Here is a 17,296-nt window from a genome sequence, read left to right on the forward strand (position 1 = left end):
AGGAATGGGTCTCTTTTTTTCAAGTATTACAATGTTTATTGATAGATAAAAGTATATAAAATCAGAGCATTAATGCACATGACTTGATAAATTAAGTAGAATTAATTCCAATACTATAATGGAGGACCAATTAAATTTCCCACCATTTGTTTTGTATCCACAAAGACTGCTTCAAGGGCATTAATGATCTCTCGAAACTAATCCGTTTTGTGCCAGTAAACCATGCTTCTTTTGAAAAGTCTTGTGCGCTTGCTCAGGCTCAAGGACATTAAAATCTAGCACATAAAGCCCAATACTAGAGGTAGAAATACAGGCAATATACTATTATGGCAACAACCATAAAATGAGCTGAAGTATTCTCTCTTCCTTTACTGGGACTCATGTGGGAAATCTGCCCTTTTGCCATGTTTGCAATTTTCCAGGAGGTGGCGCCAGATAGCTTAGAATCTGTTTCAGAGAGCATTAATCTGCATTCAAAAGAAGGGAGGGGAACAAAACAAGAGACTCTTAAATATAGGGAACAAACTGACAGTTACTGGAGGGGTTGTGGGAGGGGGGATGGGCTAAATGGGTAAGGGCCTTAAGGAATCTACTCCTGAAATCATTGTTGCACCATGTGCTAACTAACCTGGATGTAAATTATACAAAATCAATAAATTATAGGAAAGAAGAAGAAGAAGAAAAAAAAAAAGAACAGCTCAGGTGCCCTCAGCAGGGACGAATCTCAGCACAGACCTCCTACCACCAGCACCTAAGCTTTGTCCGTTCATTAAGGGCCCGTTGTGAGGTTCCGAGACACAGCTCTCTGAGAATCAAGTTGAGGTGTGATGGGAGAGGTATTTGGGAAGGGGGCAGACCATTTAAAGGCAAGACTTCCTTCTGAAAATGGAAAGGTTGGGGGATGAACAGTTGGAAAAAAACAAAACAAAACAAAAAAAAAAACAAAGAGCTTCATTTTGTTGGGATATGGACCCCACTGTGACATCTCCCCAGTGATCTCATCTTGTATTATCTAAATATTTAGTCTGTACAAAGGGAGTAGGATGTCTACGGCACAGCTTATGAAAGCCACAGGACAATGAACAAATATCAACTCCAAGTGAGGCAAAACTAGAAAAAAAAAGAGAAGTAAAATAAAAAAGCATCCAACTCCAAAACATTTTGGGTTTTTTTTTTGTCAAATTACCCTAAGATTTGTCCTCTAAAATGGCTATGAACAAAAATGCAGGTGGGCACGTCAGCGTTATCTCCCCTTGCCGCAGCACAAGGCAGGACTGGTGTCAGCCTGACCTGGGCCCTCCCCTGAGCCACCAGGAGATGTCAGCTACCAGCTGTTATTTCTGGAGTCCTTTCCAGTTCAATTTCCACATCCACAAATCAGTGATTTCACCTGGGGCACTGAGTCACTGGGGATTTACCCAGCATCCAAAGGTGTGTTCCTTTCTCAGCTGTTTCTATTTCTCCCTGTCAAATTTTGAAACTGGGTTGGGTGCAAGAAGTTTTTTAGAAGATGTGGTTATAAATGTTATCAAAATGATAGCACCTTGAAGCCATAAGGAGAATTTAGAGATCTTTAAAGCAGTCCAATTCAGAAAGAGGCAAACAGATCATTGTTGCAGTGTCCCCTTTTAAGTTGCAGATATTTGCCTTAGTAAGCACATGTTTATATACATGCATTGTTGCTCAGAGCTGTGTTTCCTATGCCCTTGCCACTCAAAGTGTGGTTCATAGATCAGCAGTATCAATATCACCAGGGAGCTTGTGAGACAAAATACCATGTTAGGTCCACCCCAGGCCTAAGGCATCAAATCTTCATTTTAATAAGATTCCCATAGGATTTGTAGGTTCTTCAGAGTCTGAGAAATGCAGACTTATGAGACCTTTTTAAAAGTTAACTCCAATAGCTAATAGTCCGACAGGGTGGGGACCATCACAGAGCTGGGCCCTGCCTCCCAGGGTGGGTGTATCATTATTAATCATCAGGAACTGTGTTTTCTGTTCCATTGTTCTACTGGAGGGGAGAAAAGGGCTAGTTGGTGGGTGTTGGCATGTTTCATTAGACAATCACAAACTGGGGCTACATATCTGTGCCATTTTAGGGCTCAGGGTATAGATTAGTGACTTGCTTATCTTTTGATAAGCAAGTAGTAAGAGCGGAGCGTCCTGGAGGGAGAGGGGGCAGGAAAGGGCAAGAAAACAGTGAGGGCTCATCATGGATAAGTTAATTCAGGCAGCCAAATACCACCTGGGATCATAAGGCATCTCCTTAAATGAAAGTAGGGTGGGCAGTTCAAGCTGGGACCTTTTCAGGAAAAATCCAGGGATATCAAGGAATTTCTCATAGCCAAGGGGCTTCCAAAGTTGCCTCAGACTGTGCTATGGGGATTCGAGGTACTAAGTGAGACAATATGGCCGGCCGGGTTCCGTGGCAGATGGAGACAGCATACATGTAAGTACGCAGCTCTCACAGTTAAGAGAATTTCCATTAGTTATAGATATTGGTGGCCCAGAGGGGCCATTCCCATTCTTTTCCTGACCATCTCATATGCCAGTCATGTAGGAGAGGCAGATAGCTGCCTCTATGCAAGTACTATAAGCACTTTGAAACGAGATCCAGCTTTTGGCTGAAATGAAGACAAAACTTCTCTCTATTAAATTTTCAGACGAATCCAATATTAACTGTCACTGTTAAGTAAGTAACTGGAGTGAGTGAGGCGGTACTACCCACCGGAAGGCACGGTCCACCTAGGTTGGGCAGGGAGGGAGTGCACGTGAGCGGGTTTGGGTGGAAACGCTAACTCATTCCTTTCTCGGATACACACGCATCATTAGAAGGCAGACGTCCTATTCAGAGCATGCTTCATTTCCTGACCTACCCTAGAGTCTCCAAGACCGCCCAAGTCCTTGTAATTTAGGCTTGGGGCAAAGAGAGGAAAGAATATCTCTCTCCACTAGTGCCTCCTTTATTCCCCTGGGGGCTTCAGGCTCCAGTTTCTCTCTGCAGGTTATTGCCCCGAGAGAAATGTAACCCTGAGAGAAAATAGCAGCAGTCACACTGGGCCTTTGCCTGGCATGTTGGGTCTTGAAATTAGGTCATAATCCCAAATTTAGACATCAAGGTTCTCTCCCCTTGCATACTGGTCCCTATAGGATGGGGACTTTTCTATGATTCTGTCTGCAGCTTGATTAGTTGGCTCACCTAGCTTTCTGGACTCTAGTGGAGGATTTGAACCAGTGGATGGTGGAAGCTGTCTAGCCGAATTAAGCATGTCTTTTTTATTCTGATGTTTTGATATCTGGGACCTTACTAACCCTCCCAGGGTTAGCCAATTCCTAGAGGCAGTAAGGGACCTACCTGGGAGTGCACCTGTCATATGCAAACCAAGCAATCCAAAGCCCATACCCCACCACCTCCTCTGTCAGACTTTTATCTTTTTAAAATTTTTTTTAATGTTTATTTATTTTTTGATATGTATAGAGAGACAGAGTGCAAACGAAGGAGGAGCAGAGAGAGAGGGAGACGCTCCAGGCTCCCAGCTGTCAGCACAGAGCCTGACGCGGGGCTCGAACTCACGGACCCTGAGATCATGACCTGAGCTGAAGTCAGACGCCCAACCGACTGAGCCACCCAGGTGCCCCATTCTCTCTCAGACTTTTATACTCTGGGAACACTACACTCTGGCCCTAATCACACCAGAGCCAGCTTCTAACACCTAGGGACAGCCTCTACACCCCAGAGCCTGCTGAAAGTACTCAGACTGGCCAATCCTAGGCCGTTCACTTTGCCTCAATGGTTACTCCCCGTGAAAACCACAGGGAAGGCTCATGCCCATATTTTCTCCTCCCTCCCTCTGCCTCCTGACTGACTTTGCTACTACCCTGTGACACCCCATGTGGCATGCTGTGCCTTCTGTTTCTAGAGAACTATGAGTATAAAGGCGTTTTCCTTCATGACAGACATTCCCTGTCTGTGTGTCTTACAATGCCTAACTGAAATACATCTGAGATACATTTAAAACACCAGCCCTCCTACCCCTGGAGTGACATTGGATCATGCTCCTGGCCTCCACAGTTCATGGTGCTTCCTGTCCTGTGTGGGGATGCCTCCTGCCTCCCTGACTTTCAACTTGGAATTTCCTTCCCCCCGCCTCTCACTTTGGAATCTTTTCTTGTCACCTGATTAGATATCCCCATACCAGCAACATCTGGAAATTAGGAATGTCACTGTAGAACACACTTTAAACACTGTACCTGACCTATGGAGATGCGTTTTCCTGAACTGGTACTGTTATTTCTGTGGGATGGATTCCAGGAGTAAAACTACTGGATATGTATGCAGCTAATTTCGATGGGTGTTTCCAGACAGTTTTACAAAAAGGCTGTCACAATTCCCATGTCTACAAGGAAGGTATGAAACGACCCCATTCCCTGCAAGCCTCTGGGGATCTTGGCATTCTTGGAGTTGAATCCCCCAGCATCACAGGAAGTGAGCGCTTTCTGCTGCAAAAGCATGGGGCTCCCAAAGAGATGGGGTGGGGCTGTTGGCAGTTAATGGGGATCAAGGTCACCCCAGAACCTGGGCTGCTTCCTAGTGGTCTGCCCATGCTGGGTGCTGGTTCTCTGACCTGAGCTCATGAAATTGTTCATGATTCCCTTCCCTGTCAGCTGGGCCTCCCAGGTTCGGGTCTCTCTGCTGGAGGGGCAGTTACTGCATTAGAATCAATTTACAGGGGAAAGAAAAAAGCTCCCTCTCAAATAATTTCTGCTACATCTGCTTTCATGATTGGCTAATACCTAGAATTTTTTGGTTCTTGGTTGATACGTTCTTTTATTTCTTTCTCACCCATTTTGACCTCCATGCCAGGGTGACTCTTGGTTCGTTGCTGTTCAGTATGGGATTTCTTATGGGACTCAGGACACAAGGCTTGCTGTGTACTCCTCAGGACCATTCCCGTGACTTCCTTTTTCTATCCTCTATGGCTCCCTTTTTTGTTGTTGTTGTTGTTTGTTTGTTTTAAGTTTATTTATTTATTTTGAGAGAGAGAAAGAGAGAGAGAGCATGAGCAGGGGAGGGGCAGAGAGAGAGAGGGAGACAGAGAATCCCAAGCAGTCTCCCCACTGTCAGCGCAGAGCCCAGTTCAGGGCTCGAACTCACGAACCGTGAGATCGTGACCCGAGCTGAGGTCAAGAGTTGGACGCTTAACTGACTGAACCACTCGGGCACCTCTCTAGGGCTCCCTTTTAAAAATATTTTTTATTTTTGGGAAAATTGCATGATTATTATTTTATAGGGGAAAATACAGCTAATCAAGAGGAAAAAATGTTACTTAAAATCTCACTAATCAGAAATAACCATTACTAACACCGTGGGTGGGTTGATCTGCAGAATTTTTCATGGAAAAGTTATCTTTGGTTTGTAACCTGCATACGTCAACCTAAATAAATCATGTGTGTCATTCCTTGTCAGTATATCGGTTTACAGCAGCACTTTCCCTGGATGCCTAAGTATTTTGTCACGCCTTCCATCGTTTAAATAGTTGCCTATTGTTGTTTGATTTTCCCAGATTTTTGCTATTGTAATAACTTCTACAGTAAAAAGCTTGGCACATGTGTCTCTATAATTGTCCAATTACATTCTTAGGCAAAATGCCTAGAAATGAGATTACAGAATTAAAGCATAGTCACTTTTAAGGGCTTTTGTGTTGAATTGCACTCCAGAAAATGTGTACCAGTTTACTCTCTCCCAAGAGGTATCTTAGTAGCTATTTCCCCAAACTCTCCCCCACAGTTAAAATTGTTATTATTTTTCATTATCACCAATTTGATAAGTGCATTTATTGTATTTACCAATAAGGACAATAAACCACTATCCTCACTTCAAATAAGCCCTTACCCTTTACCACCTCAGCATTTAATGTGAAAGGCTAAAAACTGGGGGTCTGCAGTTAGACCATGTTTATAGGATCCTGGGCAAATCACTTAATCCCTCTAAGACTCAGTTTCCTCAACTTGAAAATGGGCGCAATAAAGAAACTTGACATCACTGGGGTGATAAGCGTTCAGAATGAAGTAATGTAGGGGAAATGATGGGCATGGTGCTTGGCATACCAGGCACTATCAAGACATATCTTTTTAGAGAGTCCTCAAGATATCACCTGGTTTGTTTTCTACTTTAAGCACAAACCCCTACTCAAGCCACAGAGACCTGTCTTTAAAGAGAAGCTGTATGCAAAAACTAAGTTCTGCTTGTAATAATGTAGGAGCAGTTATATACACCCCACACATGGGTTCTCTCTCTCTTTTATCACACACACACAGACACACACACACAATCAGTAAGATTTCAGTTTGATCCATAACTAATGAGGACCTATAGCATGTAAACTTTGGCTTTGGGGGAAATTTGGGTAAATCACTCTTTGTGTCTATGTTTCTGCATCTGTGAATAGGAATAATAATAGTACTACCTCAGTGACTTATTACAAAGGTGAAATGAGTTAGTATTTGTGAAGTACTAAGGCCAGGGCCTGGCACATGGTAAGTGCAGTATGTTTCCTAATTCAGTAGATGAAATGCTGGCCGAGGAGGCCCCTGTACCAGCTGTGTTCTCCCTGAAGGGGTGGCTCCTACTCCTGAGCAGGGAACAGCCATGCAATGACCATATGGGAAGTGAGACTAGGGGACAGGGCCCACAGCATGGGGTGTCTGTGTAGTGCAGGTGCAGGGTGCTGGAGAGGGCACTCCGGTTGGCCCAGCTGTGCAAACAAAGCAGTGAATGAAGGCTGTTGTCTCTGTGCTACTTTTCCAAGGAGCAAAGGGGCCGGAAAGAGGGTGATTTAATACCGTTTCTTTGAAGAGAATTCTGCCAGTCTGATGAGGGTCAGAGACTTGATCAAATGTCTGTCTCACCTTATCTCTCTCCTTGTCACTTCAAGTTCAATGTCACCTCAGGAAGATGGTTCTTCCAAAGAAACCCAAAACGTCCTGGTGAGATCCCATTCACAGGTTGGCCTCCTGAGTCACCAGGTGAGACTGATCAAAAAAGCCTTGGGGCTTGCTGCTGTCAACACCCTCATCATTCAGGGGACAGATGCAGCGTCCTTAGCCCAGGTCTGTCATCCAGCAAGGGAGAGAGGTTGGGTCCCTGGAGAACTTTAACCCTTGTCACTGAAGTCAGCCTTGGGATGGGCATTTGGCCTGGAGCTGAGGCCACAAAAGTGATCAAAGGAAGGCCTGAGGCAGGGCTTTGGGGGTCTCCTGTACAGCTGAGGCCTCTGTCAGAGCTCTTGTAACTTCAACCTGTCTTGGGTGCTCACTGGGGGCCTCTCCTATCTGAAATCTGTCTCCCTGGTTGTGCTGACCCTGAGAGGGGCTGTGGTTGTCTAGCAGAGTGGGTTTCAAAACTTCAAGTTGGGAGAAGGAATTGCCCTCTCTGTCAGCTATCCCTTGTCAATGGGTCCATGGCCTGGTTCCGAAGGAACTTGCCTTGTTCTGGGGTCCTTTGGGATCACCACTTTCCTGTGCAGGAGACCCTGAATCTTGAGTGATTCTCATGGAGGGGCAGTAGAGCTGGCCCAAACCACAAAATGCGGCCTCTGTCTTTCCTGTTCAGTCTCTGCGCACCCTGCATGGTCCAGGTCTCTGTTCCTGCCACCAGTGTGGGGCAGGAGTATCCCTCACCTCAGTCTCCAACTGTAGGTGGACTCTGAGTTCTTGCTCACTGGGAAGCTGCTGTACTCACAAACAGACCTCTGGGAATTCTCTACTGTTTGGATTGTCTTCCTGCTGAGCCCCACTTCCCCGGGGAAGCTGAGCCCCACTGCCCGGGGAAGGAACGTCTCCTAGAGGAGCTGCCTGAACTAAGACCAATATCAGAACACCCCTTTGGGTGACTGCTAATGGGCAACCCCCTCAGGGTCCAGCCTGAAAACAAGGTGGGCTCTCCTGGCCCCTGGTCCATAATCCCATCCTCTCCCTACCCAGTGACCACACTGTGAAGCCTGAGCAAGTCCAGAACCCTCCTCATAACCTCAGACCTTTATTCAGAACTGTTTGATTCACAGTTTACACTCCATTCTAGCATATTTGGTTACCTGACTCAGTCCGCAGCAGATGAAAAACAACGCATTGTAAAGTAGGGCAAAAGGTATCCGGGAGAAAATGGGATAGTTGACAAGGTGGCAGGAGTCAAAACCACTGAAAAAATGTTGGTTGAATCGTAAGCTGTGTGGTCACTGCTGAGCGGCTGCCTGGAGCCCCATGGATGGGCTGTTGGCACGCGTCTGCCCGTCGGTGAAGGCTGAGAGGTCTGTTCTAGAGGAGCATCTGCCGGGGGTGGTTCTTGCTATCTAGGTAGGTGTATGCCAGACTAAGCAGGGAGCTTAGACTTTCACCCTGTGTCTGGCACTGATAGATCATATAAAACTCTAAATTCCTTATGGTGCTATGAGATCAGTTCCTCTGATCTATCAGTTGCTCATTTATGGTAGAAGCTACTTGGAAAACTAAGCTCCATGCCGGGCACATCGTAGGCCTTTGAGTTGCCATTGAGCTTGTTGAGGATGGACTTGGACTTGGGGCATGAGAAGCTGTACATGAAAAATGTTTAGTTTTGTAGCCACTCAACCCAATTTCATAAGATCCATGAAAGATGCATCAGATTTCAGAGATGTTAAAATGAGGGGGAAATGTGTATCTTAGAATTCAGGGTGTACATTATTGGTTTGGGAAATTCTTGCCTTTGGGAGATACATACTGCCCAGCAGCACAGTAACAGTTCTGGGAAGGCCGGTAGTAAATGCACCTACTTAACTTGCAGTGGGTTCTCTTCTCCCAGACTTTGTCGGTCAGACAACCCTGTTTGCGTGTCTCCTACAGCATTATTTGGAACTTGTATTCTATGGGACATATTTTAGGTCACCTTAAATCATTTAGAAAAGTACAAATAATATTTGGTCTACTTTCTTCATTGACCTCAGTTCTGGGAAGTGATACATTTTAGAAAGATAACTGTTAACAATGCTTCAGGACATGTCACTTTTAGCTCCAGATTTGCATAAGTGCTTCAGGGAGGTTGAGGACACTCCTGGCTTGCCCCAGGGACTGATTTGCATAAAGGGCCCTAGGCTTTGGTGAAATTGCTGTCAGTCCTTTCCACATTTAAGACTGCACCCTTCAGAAGGGATGATGTAGACCATGTCACCATCCCAGACTGACCAAAAGCCAGACAGCCTTTTATCCCGCTCTTCTCTCACGCCAGTGGCTGGCCCCTGGCCCTGAACACCAGCTCCTTCACTTCATGGTGGGACAAACCCTGTAGTGTGATTTCCCCTCCAGAATTCCCTACAGGGTCAGGCTGAGGCTGGGACTTTGCCTCAAATTGTATCCTTGCCTGATTTCTTCTTTTTCCCTCTTTCCCTCCCCCCACTCCCTTACCAATTTTTCCTGGGAGAAAAAAAATTTAATGAAGCACTGGGATGTGGATTCTTGGCTCCTGTCTGCAGGGACCCTAACCCCAGCAGGGGTTTTGGGTGCCAAAAACATTAATAGCACTTCTTAAGTATTTTAAACATTTAGTTTGTGTTAAAATGTCTCCAGCGTTCACTATTTCTTTTAACAACTTGCTTCTTTAGTCAGGATCCAGGTGTGGCTCACACATACCATTGGGTAACTTTTTAAAATTCCTTTTAATTTTTAGGTTTCCATGCTTTTTGTTCTTATTACAGATTTTTGTTTTGTTTTTGAGAAACTGGGCTTTGTCTTCAGAGTTTTCCACAGTTTTGATTTGAATGCTGGCATTTCCTTGGTGCTATTTAACATATTCCTTTGTCTCAATTTTTCCTGTAGGTTGGTTGTTGCTCTGGAGGTGGGATCAGATTCAGACTTGATTTTTTTTTTTTTTTTGCAGGACTCCTTCGTAGGAGATGTTGTACTCTTCTGTAAGCAGGTGCCTAATTTCTTGTTTTTGTTTTTATGACGCTGACATCCACTGATGCTTAGTAGTCAGACACATTAATTCACTGGGGGTTGCCAAATGATGCTATCCAAATTCTGCTATTTCTTTTTTATTAGCTGGAATATTCTGGGAAACTTCCCCTTATCAACTATTTGATTAGCCTGAAGTGCAGTTTGTATAGGGAATTTAAAAAGAAATCTTCAATTTAATCCTTTATTTGCTTAGTTTCAAAATAATGAATTGGTTCCTTAGTATCCTTGAAAATTTCTTCTCTTACTAGGTTTCTTTTTCTATAATGATGAGCTCAGAGATTTACCTATACATCATGTTCTTCAATCCACTGCAGTTACTTGGGCTTTTGAATGTAAATGTTATCCTACTATATATTTTACTTTGTAATTTCCTGTTCTAAAAACTCAGAAGTATGGGGGCACCTGGGTAGCTCAGCTGGTTGAGTGTCTGACTTTGGCTCAGGTCATGATCTCACGGTTCATGGGTTTGAGGCCTGTGTCAGGCTTTGCATTGATAGCACGGAGCCTGCTTAGGATTCTCTGTGCCCACCCCCCCCCCCCTTTCCTGCTTGTGCTCTCTCTCTCTCAAAAATAAATAAAAATGACCCTCAGAAGTATGTCTTGCAGATCTTGTCATACTTGCGTGTAAATATCTGCCTTATTCTTTTTTGTTGCTACTATGTCTTAGAGTTCACATTAGACCCTTCCCTAGTAGGCCAGCCTTTTGGGTACATTACTTCATATAGTCTTTAAGGTAACTATATGATAGAAGTATAAAATTCTTATTTTTTTAGATGAATAAGTGGAGCCCAAGTTTACCCAGCTTTAGAAGTGGGGACCTGGGATGTGAGCCTAGCTCTGCTTGACTTTGGAATTTCTGCTCTTGACCATGGAGTCTCCGGCCAGGCCAGCTGGAGCTGCTTTCCTGTTCCAAGAGAGTTACTCACACTTCTCCTCCGCAGCCTGAAGCCCAGCCTCCTCTGTCTCTGAGAGCCCTCCTGCTTCCTCAGGAATCCTGCTCTAAAAATTTTCCCTCTTGGGTATGCAAGTCTGCCTCTCAAACAGAATCTTTTCCTCAGCAGGGAAACACACTCAGGTGTCCTCTATCCTAAGAAAACAAAGCGCCCTCCCTTGATCCCCCGTGCCCTGTAAGTAGGGCTCACCTCTCTCCTGCAGCTGCTGCTTGATCACATTAGGTGAGAGTGGGCTGGCCTGTGGACCAGCTCTGTGTGTGCTCCTGGGACCTCTAGGACTCTGTACCTGCTCAGAGGCACCATCTCAGCCCACCCACTGCACTCAGCTCTGTCTCTGCAGAGTCCTCGTGGATCACCTCTGCCTGCCCTTCTTGGGTTAGTCCTGAGGAATAGGTAAATTTTGGAAAGGGGGCGCCTGGGTGGCTCAGTCAGTTAAGCGTTGGCTTTGGCTCATGATCTCACAGTTTGTGAGCTCGAGCCCCATGTTGGTCTCTGTGCCGACAGCTCAGAGCCTGGAGCCTACTTCAGATTCTGTGTCTCCCTCTCTCTCTGTCCCTCCCTCTCTCTAGCTCTCAAAAATATATAAAACATTAATTTTTTTTTTATTTTGGAAAGTCAAACGTGGCCTTTGTACTGCTGGTTTGGAGATGTTGGGAACGTAGAAGCAGCAAGAGAAAAGTCCTGATTTGTAAGAAGGCTATTCTTTTCATAACAAGGGTATATCTCTTTTGACATCCTAAATTCTCATTCTTTCCTTGTGGATTCTTCCTTGTCATGTTCAGCATTCATTAATATTTCTTTTTCTGCACAACTAGTATCAGTTCTCTGCATGTTCTGCTTTGCATTATTTGCTATGCTTGAATGAAGATATTTGTAAAATCCGTTAGGACTGGCATGTTTTCTAGTATTCGATTTGCCAATAATTTCTGAGCCCACTAACTATCCTGCACATGGCAGCACTCAGCAGTTGTCAGATGATGGTCTAATTCATTATTCTTACTAGCCTTTGGGAATAATAATAATAATAATAAAATTGTAGTAATACACAGCCCAGGTAGCCCACGGTTCAGACTCTACCTTCTGATATAGGACATCAGAGTCTAGTAATATCTCTAGGTGATATCTTAGATGTTCTCCCCCCAGAAGCCCATTCCTTATACCATTACTATCTGAGGTCTCTTTCTTGAAATTGTCTGATTTTTTTTTTAATACAGGGAGGAGCGATATTCCCACCACACCTGAATTGTGGGGTTTTCTGGTACCCAGCCTTTTTAGTATTAAGTAATAGAGCTGAGAAGAGCATCTCAACAGTGATGGCATTGCTTTTCCCTGCCAAGAATTCCTTATACCTTTTGGGAGTATATTTTCCTTGGGAAACCACCTTGTACCCATAATCTGTCCATGTAATTTGGGTAGACCTGATTCTTCTACTTCTTGCATCAGTTCTGGGGGTGGCACATGACCTAAATCAGGCAAATGAAGCTCAACTTTTTTTGTGGCAGTACCAGGAGAGAGACAGGTGTTCCCTGTCTGCTAGATTTGCAGTTTTGAGAATGTAAGACCAGAGCTAGTGGGGTGCAGTGAAGAGAGAGACTTTCCAAGAGAGATGCTAACGTAAAGTGCAGCAGAGAAATTGGGACACATCCAGGCCTGATGATGTTTGAGCCCCCAGATCCGGTGTGCCTGAAGCCTGACCACTCCCTGGATTGACAGTATGTGAGCTAATTGGTTCCTCATTTTGCTTGAATCAATCTGTGTACCTTTTCTATCACTTTGAACCTAAAGAGCTGTAACTCATACCACATCTCCCTGTTTGAAATTAAATTGTTAGAGGGGTAAAGTCTTTTCAGCCAAGGAGCTCTGTTAACTTTTATTTTGTCCATGAGCCCCCTACTTTCCTCAGTACTTTGACAATGGTCCAGTGTGCAAAGGGAAAGGGAGACAAAGCAATAGATCCATGTTGAATGAGAACCTCCTTCCCAAACCAAGGAAGGCTTTAATGCTGTGTAGATCAGTTAGGAATATGTTTGATCTTAAGTAATAGAAAAATCCAAAAACAGTGCTTAAATCAACAGTTGATTTTGTCATGCAAAAAGGAATCTGGAGGTCAGTGTTGGTGCAGATGAGGAGAGTAATAATATCAGGCAAGTTCTCTGCCAACCTTTTGGTCTTTTTCCTTCATACTGTTGTGTCATGGTCATAAGGTAGCTGCTGCCATTGCAGATATCCATATTTAAGGCAGAATAAAGACAGAAAAGAAAAGTGTGGTACCACCTTCATTTCTCTCCTTTTTTTCGTAAGTGGAAGTTCCCTGAATTTCCTTGCAGATTTCTGTTCATGTCTTATTGGCCAGAACTCAGTAATGCAGTCACTTTTACCTTCAAGGAAGTCTAGAGAAACAAATGTCCAATTATGCATATTGATATTCCTACCAATATTTAGGTTCTTTTAATAAGAAAGAGGTCAGGAATAGATCTTAGCTACCCAACAAACATATGCCTGTTCTCCTTCACCTCCCTTGGTATGAGTTCTCTGCAGGAGGCCCCTCCGTATTATTGCAGAAATGTTCTGGGAGGCCTCCTTTGCCAGGTTGTCAGACCTGCCTGAATCCCAGCTAAATGTCATTCTGAGCTCCCTTCATATTTGGCAAAAGCAGACTCACTTGACAAGATTAAAGGCCAAGTTACAAATACCAGTATTTTAAATTACTCACCGTGTAAAAAGGGTGTAATAAAAATTACTGTAGATGGTGCCAAAAAATTTAAAGATACAAAGCGCCTCATGCAGTGCCTAGCACATGGTTGGCATCAAATGAATGCTAACTCCCTTCTCTTTCTCTCTTCCTTGTCATTATCTCCCACCCTCTCTATGTTCCCCTTGTGTTAGTAGAAGAGGTCATTGCTGTGTGCACTGGGCATTTTGGCTCTTTGACTCATGACCCCAAATGCCCAGAGAAGGCTCTCAAAAAAACACAACAATGCCCAGGACTTGAGGAAGTCAGAAATGTCACATGTTTTTAGCTTAATTCAATTCACAAGTTGCTCAGCCAGAAAACTTGAATCTATAGCAAACCAGGCCCAATTAGTTCTGGTGCTTACCTCATGGATTTGCATGTTATCCTGTAATAACATAATCGATACTGCCCACTTGGCCTGGCACAGAGGTTCTGGGGAATGCAGGGACACTTGAGAGGTCATCGGGTCTGTAGTGTCACAGAAGGGAATGTACCCTAGTTTTTTACCATAGAATTTGTACTCCCTGGAGGTAGAGCAGAGGGCCGCTATGTGGCCTAGTTTGATGAAATCAAATGAGGCCTCTCCCTCATCATTACTGTTTCGCTTTTGAGAGACCATCTGCTAAAGTAGAAGGAAAACTCCACTATAAGTCAAAATACAGGTTTGAATTTGGGTTCTACCACTGACTGACTATGTAAACCTGGGCAAATTACTTAACTTCTCTAATCCTCTATCCTTCCTTAAAATGGAAGATTGTTGTGAAAACTAGAGAATTTCCATGAAAGAATGTCACCCGTAGTAGGGCTGCAATCAATGCATGTTTCCTCTGCCCCCATCAGAACACCTACCATGGACCAGGCATTTTCAATATGTTGGGTCATTAGTTCTCACAGTAAAATGATGTTGTGTGGCTAGAGTCCCCAGTTAGAGAGGAGAACCCTGAAGCCCCCAAAGACTACATGACCTGCCTCAAATATCACATTGGTTAAGGGGTGGAGCCAAAATCTGTATCCAGGTTTCTTTGATTTCTTTCTAGTTACTGATAGACTGTTTACCAGATAGCCCTTTTGCTATTCCTGCCCTAAAATCTTATTACTCTATCTGTCATGTTTTCATTTTAATAGTATGTCTTGAACTAAATGGAGTTCTTTTAGTTCAAGACTTAAAATTTGTGGGATAATCCTTTAGGTTAATTATTTAGTAATGTAAATCATCTTAAAGTGATTTAAACTTTAAGATTTTTTATATTAAAATTATATACTTTCATATTTTCCCAACCCAGTTTCCATATACTCTGAGGCCACACTGATATTACTGACTTACTATTGACCCTCTAACATTGTTTTGGACCAGTTCCGTCTAATAGAACTTTCTGTGATGCATTTCAGACATCATTAAGGTGGGTAAGGAGATTAATCGATCAACCAAAGTTAATTTGATCATAAGATACTGGCAGTATTGTAAACCTGCTCTGCCCAGAGACGTACCCTGGGGAAGTATATGGGCCTGCACAATTTCCCTTCCCCCTGTGGCCCTGCTGAGAGACTTGCTCCTCCTTCCTCCTGCGTGGTCCTGGCTCACCCTCTCCTTATGAAGTCTCAGCAGAGAATGCAACCACTTTCTCTCCCATCCTCTTGCCTTTAAAATGATACAAAATTGCTTTTGATTTCTTTATGAGACAAAGAAATAGAAAAAAGTTAAACAAAAGGTGAGCCACTTGATAAATTATGTAATTATAGGAACTCCCTCAATGTCCTTACTACACTGTCCTTACTATAAGGTAAAAGGGTGCCCGTCTCAATTCTCCAGCCTCCTCCTCAAGCACATACATTCACAGGCATCTCCTTGGAAGCATCCAACTTGGTTTATATTCTTTTTATTCTCTTCCCCTTACTATTTTCTGGGGACAGATTATCTCCCAGCTTCATGGAGATCAGTGTAGTTGGGTGGGCAAGAGCCCTGGCGTGACACCTGACAGACCTGGGTTGAGTCTTAGCTCTGCCACTCGTATGACTTGGGGTGCCTCATCTCTCTGTCTCAGACTCTCACCCCCACCCCACCACATGTGGATAATAATGGCATCTCCCATGGGGCTGTTATGAAGATCAAATAAGACACATGAGTGCTCAGCATAGTGCCAGGAACATGGTAATCAATTAAGTATTAACTAGCAATAATAACCACCAACCACTATCCAAGTGGGTGTCTCCAATAATGCAAGTGAATATCTCCAACTTTTCTTTCTTTCTTTCTTTCTTTCTTTCTTTCTTTCTTTCTTTCTTTCCTTCTTTCTTTCTTTCTTTCTTTCTTTCTTTCTTTCTTTCTTTCTTTCTTTCAAGCTACAACAAAAAGAGAACCAGCCAACCCAGAGTTCAAAATCAATCACTATTCTGCATCTTTATGACAAGGGAAAAGAATCATATTCAAAAAGATAAACCATTTCATTCATGAAAGAAACACACACCAGTCCAAGATCTAATGATTGAAGGAGAGTTCTGTAAAGAGACTGAGGACATAATATATTGCCACAATGTCATTGGGTATATTATTATTGTTTGTTTGTTTGTTTGTTTTCAGGAAGTCAGCAGACAATGAAGTGAAAGATTTGTCTGGATTTTTTCCTTCACTTTTTCCCTTTGATCTGAGATCAGGGGTTGCTCTTTGAAGAGCTGGTTTCTAATTCTGCTGATGAGCTGCAGGTGGCTTTCTGAACAGTTATGTGATTATTTATCATTCTCCATTACATATTTTGCCAACTCCAAGGTGGAAGTTTTGAAACCTTTTTGGCTGGATTGTGAATGCGAAATGTGACAGGTACATTCTAGGTCTTTATTTGGGGTCATGGAATGGCCTTGCCTGCTTTAAGCATGAGCCTACTCAGATATCTTTCAAAACATTTAGGATTGCTAATGGGCACGATGTCTGCAGAGCACCCCAAAAGTTGCCCAAACACCACAAAACATTTACAAATGAACAGCCGTGTTCTTTACATGAAGTGACTGTGTGGATGAAGAAAAAATAAATAAAAAAATAAATAACCATACATTTTCAAAATTTCCCTGGTCAGTGGGATGCAATTTTTGTTATTCCTGTTAACCAGTCAGGCCGCTGTCCCCCTAAGGTCTGAGCCAGGACCAGATCCTGCAAGGTGCCTGGGCTCTGGGATTGTCTGCCTCCTCCATTAGGTATAGGGGCCCATAAATACTTATTGATTGCTTAATATTTACAAAAAAACAATTTTAAAAAGACATTTCTGTTTTGTTTTGTTTTGAATTGCTTCTCAACTGTAAAACACACACTGCTACTTTTTGAAAAAGCAAAGCAAAAACAAGTAACCTGGGGATCTCACCTGTCCATTCAATATGTTTTCCCCTTTCTGTTATTTTTGACCTGTAGTGAGGATCGTGAGCCATCACATCTCTGTATCCTGCAGTAGTAGCATTTTGTGGGAGAGGTAAACCGTAAGATAAATGATCCCACTCATCAGTCTTCAGTGGATAGACACTGTGGTCCCCAGGAAGTGAGATTTCCCACTGTGAAGGGGCAGGAAGATGGATCCTGGAAATAAGAAATGCAGCCAGCTTTGCTGGAATGGAAGGGTAAGTGGATTGGAAGGGTCAT

Source organism: Lynx rufus, unplaced genomic scaffold (assembly GCF_022079265.1).
Source record: "Lynx rufus isolate CCGP_SWC_20201006 ecotype Redwood Valley unplaced genomic scaffold, mLynRuf1.p SCAF_2, whole genome shotgun sequence".
Lineage (NCBI taxonomy): Eukaryota > Metazoa > Chordata > Mammalia > Carnivora > Felidae > Lynx > Lynx rufus.